The 13,136-nt window shown below is 43.5% G+C and overlaps 1 protein-coding gene across 2 annotated transcripts in view; it reads right to left on the bottom strand.

Moving 5' to 3' along the window:
* Nucleotides 1-11,980, bottom strand: part of YES1 (YES proto-oncogene 1, Src family tyrosine kinase) — a 66,737-nt gene extending 54,757 nt beyond the window's left edge. The window contains exon 1 of one of the 2 annotated variants that reach the window (XM_050939226.1): nt 11,809-11,980. The gene's annotated coding sequence lies outside the window, so the exon portion shown is untranslated. Of the gene's footprint in view, nt 1-10,728; nt 10,943-11,808 lie in introns of those variants that run through there. The other variant, XM_050939225.1, reaches the window with a different exon arrangement.
* Nucleotides 11,981-13,136: the final 1,156 nt, after the last annotated feature.

Genomic DNA, 13,136 nt, shown 5'->3' with positions numbered 1-13,136 from the left:
ATCAAGGACTTAAAAAAAAAAAGTTCACTGCATTCAAAGGATTTAAATAGTGAAGGATTTACCGTTAAATTTCTCTGCCCTGTCTTTTCAGATTAAAAAGACTAGAAACTGAAATCAATGATAATTTCAAATCTCAGCCAAGCATCATAAAAATAACTGAGTTAAACTGTCACATTACTTCTAGCCTCAAAATGGCTCAAAAACATAAACCATCCACTTGTGTGGATACTGCCTATACTATATAAAAATGAGATGACTCAGTCTAAAAAGATGAGATATTGTACACATTTTAAAATATAATTCATAAAATAGTAGTGTGGAAAATACAATAGAACTGTACAGTCTAACTTCATTGTACCGACTACGTGTTAGGTTAACCACCATTTCACCTTGCACACATCAAATCAAAATAGCATTCAGAAGTCCTACAGCAGCTCAGACTTCTCAGGTGTTTAAAAGAAAAAAAGAAAGATATCTAAATTTAACCACAACAGTATACTACTTCTACCAACAGATAATAGGGCTGCAAACAAAAATGTTCTTTGCACAAGTCAGACCAACCCAGAAAAGACAGTTTATGAAACAATTTTAACACTTGTCCTCGGGGTCCATGGATAAATTGTTAGTTCAGCCAGAACCATAATTAAACACTACTACTTAGGTTTCTATACATTAAGGACAAAGAAATACTTCCCAGAGCTTACAAATGAAAATTGATTTCTTTAAAATTGATAATACACAATTCTTCAGGTGGGGGGTGGGTGGGGTTTCCAATTAAAAATAAAAGGGGACTTCAAACTCTGCAATTCATAAATCATGCTGGTTTTTTTTTTTAATAATTTTAAAATGCAGTGATATTATTGGAATGTTACATGAACCTCACTGTAGCTAAGGATCAGTCACCATTTCACTTGATGTATTTGCATTTTTAGATTTTTCATCATTTTTCATTTTTATTTTGCCTATTGAACTGATATACAATCCCATAACACTTTAAGAAAACAGTTAGAAAACAAAGATTTTATCATTTCCATGCACACTTCTTCCTATGAGTATTCTGCAACGTGCAATTTCGACCAGTTGGTCTTTCAAACTTGTAGATCTTTTTGGCTATTAGAGACCAGACTTGAGCCTTACACTCAAGGTAACCACATTGCTCACTACCAGTTTGATATCCTGCAATGGATAAACTATATGAATTGCAGCTGAAGGGACAGAAGCTGGAAAACCGAAAACAGGTGCCCTTACAGGTCTGAATGGAGGGGCTACTGGGCCAAACTTTAGTAGTGTTGGACCATGGGAGTGCAGGACAGGCAAAGGGAGAGAGCAGAGCTGGGCAGCCAGGGTCAGGAGGAGCTACCCTAGCTTCAGATGAGAGTGGAGTGCTGAGTCAGGGGCTGGGGATAGGCTAAGAGGGAAGTGTGGAGCGTTGGGGGACGATGAGGTTAAGGGCTGGGATGTTGGGGGCCACAGCCAATGGGGCTGAAGTATCAGGAGCTGGGGCCAGTGTGGCTGCAGTGAGTTGGATGTATGTCAGGGCTTCTGGGATGTGCGGGGTTTGTCAGAATAAGTGGGGGCTGGTGGAGGGCTGTTGGGGTATATACAGGGTTGGCAGCGGCATTGGCGGATTTGTGTATTGGGTGGGAGGAGGGGCATTCTGGGAGTTGTGTGGTGTGGGGAATATATGGGCCAGGAGTGCTTTAAGGAAGGTGAATCCTCTCCCCAATTTCTATAGTGTACAGGGGTCCAAAATTCTTTCATCTGGGCCTGGCAATGGCAGACCTCAATACGTACATTTAGATAGTACATGCACAGATGCAAGAGACCACTATGTTATTAGACAATCAGTTTAACTGATGGTTCTAGATTAATTCCTTAATGGAACATCCTTTACATTACATTGTGTTATTGGTTAAAGTAAATGCTCCTTTTTCTACCCTTAGATAGCAGTAATACAAATACTAATATGTTATGTCATGTATATATGTTGCATGCATTCACTGAAGCGATGCAAGGTTGGTACGAGCATTTTTGAGATTTTTCTTTCAGAGGCGGTGAAAGCGTGTACCTCATAATCTTTAAATTTCCATTAAAGCTTATATGAAAGGAGAAAACAGTGACCCGGCCCTAATTCTAAATTCCTTTTCCTGTGTATTTAAGTCAAATTCTAACAATTTTGTTTCATTGACTGAAAACACCTAACAATACTTATTTTAGAATGTTATTAATTGATCCACAATCAGGAATAGAAGTCCTACCAAAGAAAATCAAAGACGTTCTAATGATTGTGGTGGATAAAGGTTTAATATTGTTATTTAATTACACTTTAAATACCATCCATCAACAAGCACTTGTTTGTTCTTACAATTAAAACTGTAAGTGTATTAAATAGGCTTTTAAAAGTTTTAGCAGTTACCCCAAGCACTGTATTGTTTTCCTCCCCAAGCTAAGCATTTCATAAGCTTGGCTTAGCAGAAGCAACTAAGGCAGGGGTGGGCAAACTACAGCCCGCGCGCCAGATCCGGCCCACGCAATTGCCCCTTGTGGCGCCACAGGCCTCACACTGCTCTCAAAAGTGGCCAGCACAACGTCCCTGCAGCCCCCGGGCGGAGGGGCAGAGGGCTCCGTGCATTGCCCTTGCCTCCAGACACCGCCCCTGCCCCCCGTTCCCACTGGCCGGGAACAGGGAACCACGGCCAATGGGAGCTTCGTGAGAGGTACCTGAAGGCACAGCAAGGGCAGCGCACGCAGAGCTCTCTGATCTCCCTCCCGCAGGGGCTGCAGCGCTTCCTGGAGCAGCGCGAGGCTGGGGCCGGGAGCCTGTGCTGGCCCTGGTCCATGCTGCTGCCACCCCAGAGTCGCTTTAGGTAAGAGGCGCTGGGCCGGAGCCCAAACCCCACCTGCACCTCGCCCCCCAACTCCCTGCCCTAAGCCCCCTGCCTGAACCATGCACCCCTCCTGCATCCAACCTCCTTCTCTGAGCCCCCGTTGCACCTTGCATCCCAACTGCTGCCCTGAGCCCCATCCCGCAGTCTGCACCCCTCCTCTGCCTCAATCCCTTGCCCTGAGCCCCTTTCTGCACCCTGCCCCACACCCCAACTCCCTGCCCCGGCCTTGCATACAATTTCCCCACCCAGATGTGGCCCTCAGCCCAAAAAGTTTGCCCACCCTTGAACTAAGGGGTGCATCATGACCACTTCAGCTTTCTACCCCCCTCCATTCCTGTTTTGTTTTTTGTTTAAAAAGGCCAGACATATACTGTAAAGCAGATGAGACCCTGGCTATACTTGTACCATGAAGTTCATGGTATGATTAAAACATAGTTATAGCCTCATCTGTGTTATGAGACTGGGAAGTGCTTGAAATGCGCATAGAAGAGAAAGTAACAATGGAGGACCTGGGTCTCTTCCAGCATGGTTGTTTCTACAGTAATATTAACAAGCCTTAAATATCAGATGGCTAACAAGGACATCTCCCACAAGTTTCCTCAGAAGTGAGCTATGGGTCTGATCTGCAAAGATTTACACACAAGTAACTTTGCTCATGTGAACAACCACCTTATTAATGGAGTTTCTCATGTAAGGTTATTTGTGTGTTAATCTGTAGAATCAGGCCAGGTAGATAAATACTATTAAAGTATTCTTTATTCTTTTCCATCCTTCTCTACTGAGTGTTCTTTACACCAGATATTATTCAGCGGGCATGCAGATTTATCCACAGGAGATTTTGCCCTGAAGTACCAATCATTTGTGTGAAGAATCATTTTAAATGCAGCAGCACCGTCAGTATTTAAACTGTACACAGCTGAGCTGGTCAACAGTTTGCTCTCATATGAAACATTTTTGAAGCCATGTCTACACTAGTGAGCTCACAACGGCACAGCCGTATCGATGCAGCTGTGCTGCTGTAAGATTGCTCATGTAGCCGCTCTATGCCAATGAGAGCGAGCTCTCCTGTCAACACAATAAAACCACCTTAACAAGCGGCAATAGCTATGTCGGCAGGAGAAACTCTCCTACCAACATAGTGTTGGGCACACTACCACTTATGCCAGCAAAATTTATGTCAACTCTTGGGTGTGTTTTTTTCCCCACACTGCTGAGCAACATAGATGGTAGCGTAGACATGATCTGAATATCTAACATGTGTAGCACACATCTGAAACACATTCAAGATCACAAGAAACTCAGCAAGTTGTCTCCACCCCCAAAATGCAAACAGAAAACAAAGCCACACTGAAAAAAAATTATCTAATTTCCTGTGCAGCCTCCTGGAGTACTCAAGAAACTGAAAAACAAGTATCAGTCTGAGGTTTTAGTGGTCATTACTTCTCTAACCATATCCTGTAACACTACATATTACTACTCCTGACAAGAAAAACAAATCAAAACAAATCCCCATCCTCAGTCCTGACAGCTGAGATTAACCAAGGCACTCTCAATGACAATCCCCACTGTGGTACATTAGGAGATTAGAGCTCTCAGAGAAAGGTCCTTGATTTTGGAATTAACTTCTCCTGTTGGCTGACAGACCACGTGGGTCTGTATACTCTTAAAAACACTACAGCAATGGAGGGGTATTCCTGTTGCTGTAGTTCAGAGGTTCTCAAACTGGGGGTCGGGACCCCTCAGGGGGTCACAAGGTTCTTACATGGGGGATCATGAGCTGTCAGCCTCCACCCCAAGCCCCTCTTTGGCTCTAGCATTTATAATAGTGTTAAATACATAAACATGTTTTTAATTTTTAAGGAGGGGTCGCACTCAGAGGCTTTCTACGTTAAAGGGGTCACCAGTACAAAAGTTAGAGAACCACTGCTGTAGTTAATCCACCTCCTTGAGAGGCAGTAGCTAGGTCGATGGAAGAATTCTCGTCTACACCAGGGGTTAGGTTGGCATAGCTATATCTCTTGATGGTGTAGATTTTTTACACTCCTGAGGCCTGGTCTACACTACAATTTTAGGTCGAATTTAGCAGTGTTACCTTGATTTAACCCTGGACCTGTCCATACAACAAAGCTCTTTTTTTTTTTGGACTTACAGGGCTCTTTAAATCTATTTCTTTACTTCACCTCTGATGAGGGGATCAGCGCTGAAATCGGCCTTGCTGGGTCAAATTTGGGGTAGTGTGGATGCAATTCAATGGTACTGGCCTCTGAGAGCTTATCCCAGAGTGCTCCATTGTGACCACTCTGGACAGCGCTCTCAACTCAGATGCACTCGCCAGGTAGACAGGAAAAGGCCCGTGAACTTTCGAATTTCATTTCCTGTTTGGCCAGTGTGGCAAGCTGATCAGCACAGGTGACCATGCAGAGCTCATCAGCATGATGTGCACATTGCTGGGGCACACTGCCCAGCGTGTACTTTGTGAGAAGTCTGTGACCATGTCTATGCCCTCATCACTCTCGTCACTGAGCTGTCATTGCCTCCTCGCCTGGTTTTGCGCAAAACAATTGTCTGCCATTGCTCTGAAGGGAGGGAGTGGCGACTGATGACATGGCTTACAGGGAATTAAAATCAACAAAAGGAGTGGCTTTGCATCAAGGAGAAACACGAACAACTGTCACACAGAATGGCCCCCTCAAAGATTGAACTCAAAACCCTAGGTTTAGCTGGCCATTGATTTCACAAATCGGGTCAATTTCTTGTTTTGATCCACTCCACCTTTTACATCTTACGCTGGCAGCAGACGGTGCAGTACGATGGCTAGCCACTGTCATCTCCTTGGTGCTCGGCAGAAGATGCTGCATTACGATCGCTAGCCATCATCATCTCCTGGCTGCTCACCAGAAGACAGTGCAGTACGAGTGCAAGCCATCATCTCCTGAGCGCTCAGCAGAAGATGGGAATGACCTGGCTGACTCACTCCCATATCTGCCCAGGTGCCCTGACTGACCTTACTGAGGTCAACTAAAAGAGCACCCAGGAATATGATGACAATGGCTACCAACTGAAATGCACCGTCTGCTGTCAAAAGGCAATGAGCTGCTGCTGTGTAGCAATGCAGTCCCACGTCTGCCAGCACCCAGGAGACATACGGTGACGGTAAGCTGAGTGGGCTCCATGCTTGCCGTGGTATGGCGTCTGCACAGCTAACCCAGGAAAAAAGGCACGAAACGATTGCCTGCCGTTGCTTTCATGGAGGGAGAGGGGGGCCTGACCGCATGTACCCAGAACCACCCACGACACTTTTTGCCCCATCAAGCATTGGGATCTCAACCCAGAATTCCAATGGGCAGCGGAAACTATGGGATAGCTACCCACAGCGCAACCCTCCGGAAGTCGACGCTAGCCTCGGTACTGTGGACGCAGTCTGCCAACTTAATGCACTAATGTGAGGACACACAATTGACTGTATAAAAACGATTTCTAAAAAACTGACTTCTATAAAATTCGACCTTATTTTGTAGTGTAGACATACCCTAAGGAGACAACTATACACTGAAACTAAGTCTGTTGATCTCTAGGGTATGTGGCAAGGCCAATCCATTTACTCAAACTTTTCCCTGAAGTAATGGGTGGGGGAGGAGCTGTTATTTGCTATTGCTCCAAAGTTCTTAGTTTCTCTCAACGTCAATTTAATTAAGCTTTAATCTGCCTTTTAATACACACTTACACTTTTGTAGAGGGAATATTTTGGTATCTTGAAAGCAATATTTTAAACCAAAAACTAACATAAAACCCATTTATAAACAAGTTTATTTCCGTTACTAACATCCTAGCCCCTGATAATGGAAATAGCTGTGCACATGCTTAACTTTATCCACGGGAGTGGTCTTACTGACTTCAATAGGACTACTAGTGTGCTTACGTAAAAACTTACATTGCTTGCTAGATGAGCCCTAGCAGAGTCTTTTACTTCAACAGAACCAAGATTTAGCCCTTCAAAACTAAAATCTAAATACTTGACCAAGAAGAAAACAGCATCATTACCATAAAATTGAAAATACACTTGGGAACTTTTCCAGATTTGTTTTTACAGGTGACAACTAATTATGTAATACAGGGCTGTTGAGATCTCAGTCACTGGTTTGAATCTTTCCTAGCACAGAAACCATAGAAAGTGGTTACCATACCACAACTGTGAAGCGGTTTATATAAAAAGAATCAGCGATTGCCACAACACAAAAGCCACCAGTATAAATAGCACCCTTGTTGACATTCCCAGAGAGGCCAGAGATTTAAGCGAACATGAACATTAGCCTACCTTCTCACTCAAAGATGGTGACTCCAGGAGAAGGATTACATCACACTAGTAGAGTGGTGTGGGAAACTGCATTTCCACTGTCTGTGCTGAATCTACTCTGAGTATTAACATCTTTCACAATAACTGTTCTCAGAGCATTTTCTTCTAGAATCTCTCAAACACAGCTAATGTTTGTTTGGGTTTTTGGGAGGAGGCGGGAGGGGGGGGAAGAGAGAGAGAGAGAGAAGCATGCTATTTGACAGAGCTCATTTAGTCAAACCTAGTAGAATAATCTAGTGTTCTTGTGATACAGTGTTTGTTTTGGCACTGACATTAATTTTTAAATTCTTAACATCAAATTGCTTGTTCAAATTGTTTAGATTATGGAATTAGTGTAGTCAGTTCAACAAACAGTGAAAAAAAGATGAAACAGCCTACTTTTCCCAGTAGTGGCTTCAACATCTGGACTAGTCCACCGAAAATGTGTTGCTTATGTTTTTCTTTTGTCCACATATAGTTTTTACAATAGAAAATATAGAACAAAGTCATGTTACCACTTAATTCATAAAGCTTTGGTTATATAAAACTGACATTTGTCACAAAACAGATATTTATTAACTTGTCACAACACCACACATTTACCACAGTGGAACACAGTTCTGATTTACTCTCTTGGAGTTGCTGGAAGTATACTGCATATCAGAAAAAGAAGGTAAAGCCTCCTATCTAATCAAAAAAATTGCTTTCTAGAGCAGAAAATTTTCTTGTTCGTTATGTTACATGAATATTGGTAAAAAAAACAGCTTGACGTTTTAAAATAATACATTCTGCTGTTCTGTTACTTTGGTATAATATATGCCAGATTTAGTGTCTGTAGTTACATGCCGACTTCACTGTTTCCCAATATTCTATAACACTTCAATTGCAATATTTTCCCCTAAAGGCTATCAACCATATTTAAGAAGGAAATTACTGTATATCTGACCTATAAGTCCTCCTCCTCAAAGGAAACCTGCACAACACTTTCAAAAGATGAGCCTGGAAGCTTAAATTCATAACTTTGCCAGACACTAAAAACCATGGACTGAATAGACACTGCATTTATGGGTAACCCATGAACAATCCTACACCCACAGCTGCTTAATTTCCAAAACCTGAAGAAAACTTCTGTGTAACCCCAGAAGTTTGTCCATCTCACCAACATAAATTGGTCCAATAAAAGATATAACCTCATCCACCCTGTCTCTTTAAGAAAGTTTGGCAGTTTAAACATATTTTTTGATGTAGTTCTTTTTTTCTATAGAGCTAAAATACCAGTTTAGTTGCAGGTATAGATGGATTGAGGACAAAAAAAATAAATCCACTTTACAACATAAAATACAAATTATATATACTTTGGGCCCAATCATGCTCCCATTGACATCGATCAACTTCAAAAATTGAGGATCTGAGTCCAAAGTAATGAAAGATTTATGAAAACCAAACAAAAGACCTGAACAATTACTGTCAGTGTTTTACACAAAAGTCTTCTTCTTGTAAACTTAATTGCACGCACTGTATTGCTTTTTTCTTTGAAACTTGATACAGTCCTTCTGATGTGTAAGCTTCATTTATGTCAAACACTACCTTGTCCTGGGACTACATATCAAGTACCTGATTATACAAAAGTTTTGTATATTCTTAGCTTTATGCACGTGAACTGAATGGAACCATTTGTAAATAAAGTTATATACATGCTTAAGAGTAAGGCTCATACCCAAAGTTCTACTGTTCAGTAAAGGAGTCAATTTTGCAATTTATTAAGTTAGCAGAAACAGCTATGTTAAAACTGTATTACAGAATTTTGGTGGTGACACTAACACTATATCTGAAAGCAAATTTATTGTAAATGTCTGTTTCATGCTCTTACAGTTTCTAAAAGAAAAAAATATGGTTTACACTGAAGTTTCACATCTTGGATTTGTGACCAAACGTTAATTCTGTGTGAGAAATGACAAAATTCTATTTAGTTTTATGAAATTGTCAGCATGTAAAAAAGGCAAAACAACTTCATTCCCTGACAATATTCTCTACATTACTAACTGTTTTCAGATAGGTTTGCTCTAGGATCTCTCAAAAATAGCTAATTCTAACATGAACAAACAAACTTAGTTTTAAATGAGGACAAAAATTCTTCAGTATGTTTGGAGAAATCTATCTTGAGAATAAAGTTATATAGTGTGATATCGTACTTTGACAATGCAAAATGGAGCACTTCATATCAATGTGCGTACAGGTTGTATGGAGTTGCATATATTACAATAAATGCAAGCAAGTGCATGTATCTCAGTCGAGGCATAAGATGTGTGTGTGCGTATATACATACATACACACACATACATACAGTATGGCCCCTATCTTATGGGAACTCATGTATATGAGTAACTGTGCAGTGCAAATAGTCCCATTCAAGTCAGTCTGACCACTCAATAGTGTATAAAGTTATGGACAAGCCTTTGTAGGATTGGAGGCCTATGCATTCTCTCTCTATATTCTTTTAAAATACATATAAAAGAAGACTTGGTGAAGTGTTCTGATTGAAAAATATATAAAACTCAGCCATTTAAAGTAACCATGCCTCAGCTAGACACACAGATATAATAAGGCCTAACAATGAATGGAATATACAATACTACATAATAATTAAACAGTGGGGCCAAATTAGTTGATTTGGAAGTCAATTTTCCATATCCTGACTTTGCCGGTTTACATTCTCAAGACACACTGCTTCTTTAACATAGTTTTGGGTATTTTTGCACTGAACTGACAAAAGAAGCAATTCAACCTTGGGCCCATGCTATACTGGATACGGCTCATTATGAGCCAAGATGGTCAAAATTAAAGTCAAGAAACAAATGCTCTTCCGTCAATACCAGTGTAAAACATATGCTGCAGTAACTACGAGGAGAAAAGGAAAAAAACCTTGACCATACTCCTCTAAGGCGCATGCTGGGAGCTGAAACGCCGAGGAAACTGAAAGGGGTGATAAGTGAAAATGAAAAGTGGAACTTGTTTGCTCTTTCACCCACTCGCAAAACAATGAGACACGTTGTGGTTTTCAATCATACCAAGCCAGGGAAGGCAGAGACCCCTCTCCCCAGAACAGCTGTTGCCAGGCTTCAAGCGGCCAACAGACAGCAGCCCCTGCCTCCCTTGCAAGGAACAGGACTGAAGGGTAGAGGGGAGCCACCAGCGCCCCGCACCTCAGAGATAGTCCCCGGGGGTGCAGCCACCCCCCAGCCCGGCCAGACATACGGGCTCTGCTCCCTGCTGGGCAGGGAAAAGTTACCGGGAACTTTCTGTCAATCCAAGGGGGGCAGTGGAAGGGGGCGGGACACCGCCCAGCGTCCTGCCCGGCACACGGAGCCGGCGGCTGGGAAGGGGCTCGCCCAGGGCGGGGGAGGCGGCCACGCTGACTAGGGGCTCCGGAGGGGAAGGACCGGGGCCTATCGCTCTCCGGGCGCCGCCGCAGCCTCTCCGAGGGTGAAGGCGCGGCCGGTTTCTCACCTGCTCCTCAGCCGCTCCGGCGCGGAAGGATTCGAGCCCCCTGCTCCTCCCGGGGCCGCCGGACCGGGCAGCCAAGGGGGCAGGAGGAATCCGGACGCGCTCTGCGTGCGGAGACTCGCTGCGAGAAGGAAGCTCCCCCGCCCGGCCGGCCTCCTGCCTCCCCCGCCTTCACTAGCGCTGCGGCAGCCCCATGCGCCCGGGGAACCTCCCCCTCCAGACCGCCCGCAGCCCGACTTGGAGGCCGCGGGGAGGAGCCGGGCGGCGGGGGCGCTCCCCGCCCCAGCTCCCCCTCAGCGGAGCGCGAGTTCAGCGTCCCGACCTAACATGGCGGCGGTGGCGGCTCCTCGAAGTGTTCCCGCCGCAGTCGGGGTCTCCCTAGCAGACCCTAACCACAGGGGCCGCCCCCGCGGCCAGGGCAGCCCCGCTGTCGGGGGGGGGCGGCATGGAGGGGCTGGGGGGGGGGCTGGCCCTGGATTTGGGGGGCACTAGGGTAGGCAACGGTCAGGTCGGGTATCAGGAGCCGTAGCAGGGCGCAGTATGGGCTGGGGGGGGCTCCAAGTGTTTGCGGGGTGGGATGAGGCGGCAGGGAGGGGGTTGCAGGAGGTGGCGCTGGAGCAGTTTGAAGGGCTTCGTAGGGATTAGTTATATGGGGGCAGGGGGAGCACAGGTTTGGGGAGACGTTTTAGGGATTTTTTATTGGAAATTAGGAGTCAGTAGTGGGGGAGCAGCCCCGGGAGTTTTTTGGGTGGGTGGGTGTGTGTGTGTGTGGGGGGGAATTAGGAAGAGCAGCAATAAAGTGGAGTATGTTAGGAGGAAGAGAAGCTTTGGGACTTCTTTTTACAGGGGTGGAAGAGGTGCAGAGCAGGTCCCAGCAGAGCTTTATTTTCTCATCTTTCTTTTCTCCGCTGTATCTTACATTAGGACTGTGACTAATTCAGTGAGTAAATTTTTAAATACAGATATTAAATCTTTCCAACGACAAAATTCTTAATGAGAGAGTCTTTTAAAAATTGCTTTAAATTATTCCCCAAGTCTGCAAACAAGTAAGATTTGGATGGCTCCCCCTATTTCAGTCTTTACCTTTTTTTAAACTTGTTCAAGTGAAACAGAAGAGCCGTCTTTATCTTTCAGAAGTGCTTCTCTTAGGCTCCTGCTGAGGGCGTTTACTACTTGCAGACCAGAGTCCTTATCTAGGAAAAGGTCAAAGTGACACAAAAGAATACAATAAATACACGTTTGAAGTAATGTGAAATTAGCTTTTACATCATTTCCTGCACCTTCAATTTCATGATTTAGCATTTCACATGTAAATAGTCTAAAGTAATAACAAACAACAGTTTTTGTGAAGAAGAGGTAAACTTCGGTCTGCACAAGGGGAATTACCTCCTGCCTATTACTGGCCTTAATCTGTTGACAATTACTTTCATCATGATTTTTCCAGTACTGATGATAAGCTTATACCTGAGAACAGAAGAACGGCCATAGTGGGTCAGACCAAAGGTCCATCTAGCCCAGTATCTTGTCTCCCAACAGTGGCCAATGCCAGATGCCCCAGAGGGAGTTAACAGAAAAGGTAATCATCAAGTGATCCATTCCCTGTTGCCTATTCCCAACCTCTGCAAACAGGCTAGGGACACCATTCCTGCCCATCCTGGCTAGTAGCCATTGATGGACCTATCCTCCATGAACTTACTAGTTCTATTTTGAACCCTGTTATAGTCTGTAATTATTTGGCTCGGCAGGATCTCTTTTCTTCAGGACTGGTATAACTATTGCCTTTAGCCAGTCATCGGGTACCTCCTCTTGTTCCCATACTTTATACATTTTTCTTAATGCTCTGATAGCACTTATCCCATAGGCTTTTAGCAGTTCAGCTGTAATATTGTCTATTCCTGAAGCTTTCCTTTTTTTTTTTTTTAAACTGAGACTTAAAGGAGTGGATGAAGGGCAGCATGCAGGATTGGCTGCCGTCAGAAAGATTACAGTGCAGAAACTATAAAAGACAAACAGATGATAGGATGCCAGAGAAAATAATTTGTAATGTTTGATTTAAAACAAATGAGTTCATAGTTTCATATTTGTATCAGGAAGCAGTTTAAAAAAAATAAATAAATTGCAAGGCAAGTTAATGTTTTAGGATCTGAAATTTCATTACCATAAATCCCACTCAACGTGATCTTGTTAAAATCAGTAAAGTCTATCATTTGCTCACCTAAAATCACATTTTATAGAATTGATATTTAATTTACAAATTAAACACCAAGATTTACAGACTCTCATTGGCAATGAATTACTTAACCAAAGAGTAGCAAAGAGTCCTGTGGCACCTTATAGACTAACAGAAGTTTTGGAGCATGAGCTTTTGTGGGTGAATACCCACTTCATCGGATGCATGTAGTGGAAATTTC

The sequence above is a fragment of the Gopherus flavomarginatus genome, chromosome 2, assembly GCF_025201925.1.
Source record: "Gopherus flavomarginatus isolate rGopFla2 chromosome 2, rGopFla2.mat.asm, whole genome shotgun sequence".
In the NCBI taxonomy this organism is placed as follows: domain Eukaryota; kingdom Metazoa; phylum Chordata; order Testudines; family Testudinidae; genus Gopherus; species Gopherus flavomarginatus.
Note: the sequence above shows the minus strand (reverse complement) of the source record. Positions and strands in the feature narration are given on the sequence as shown.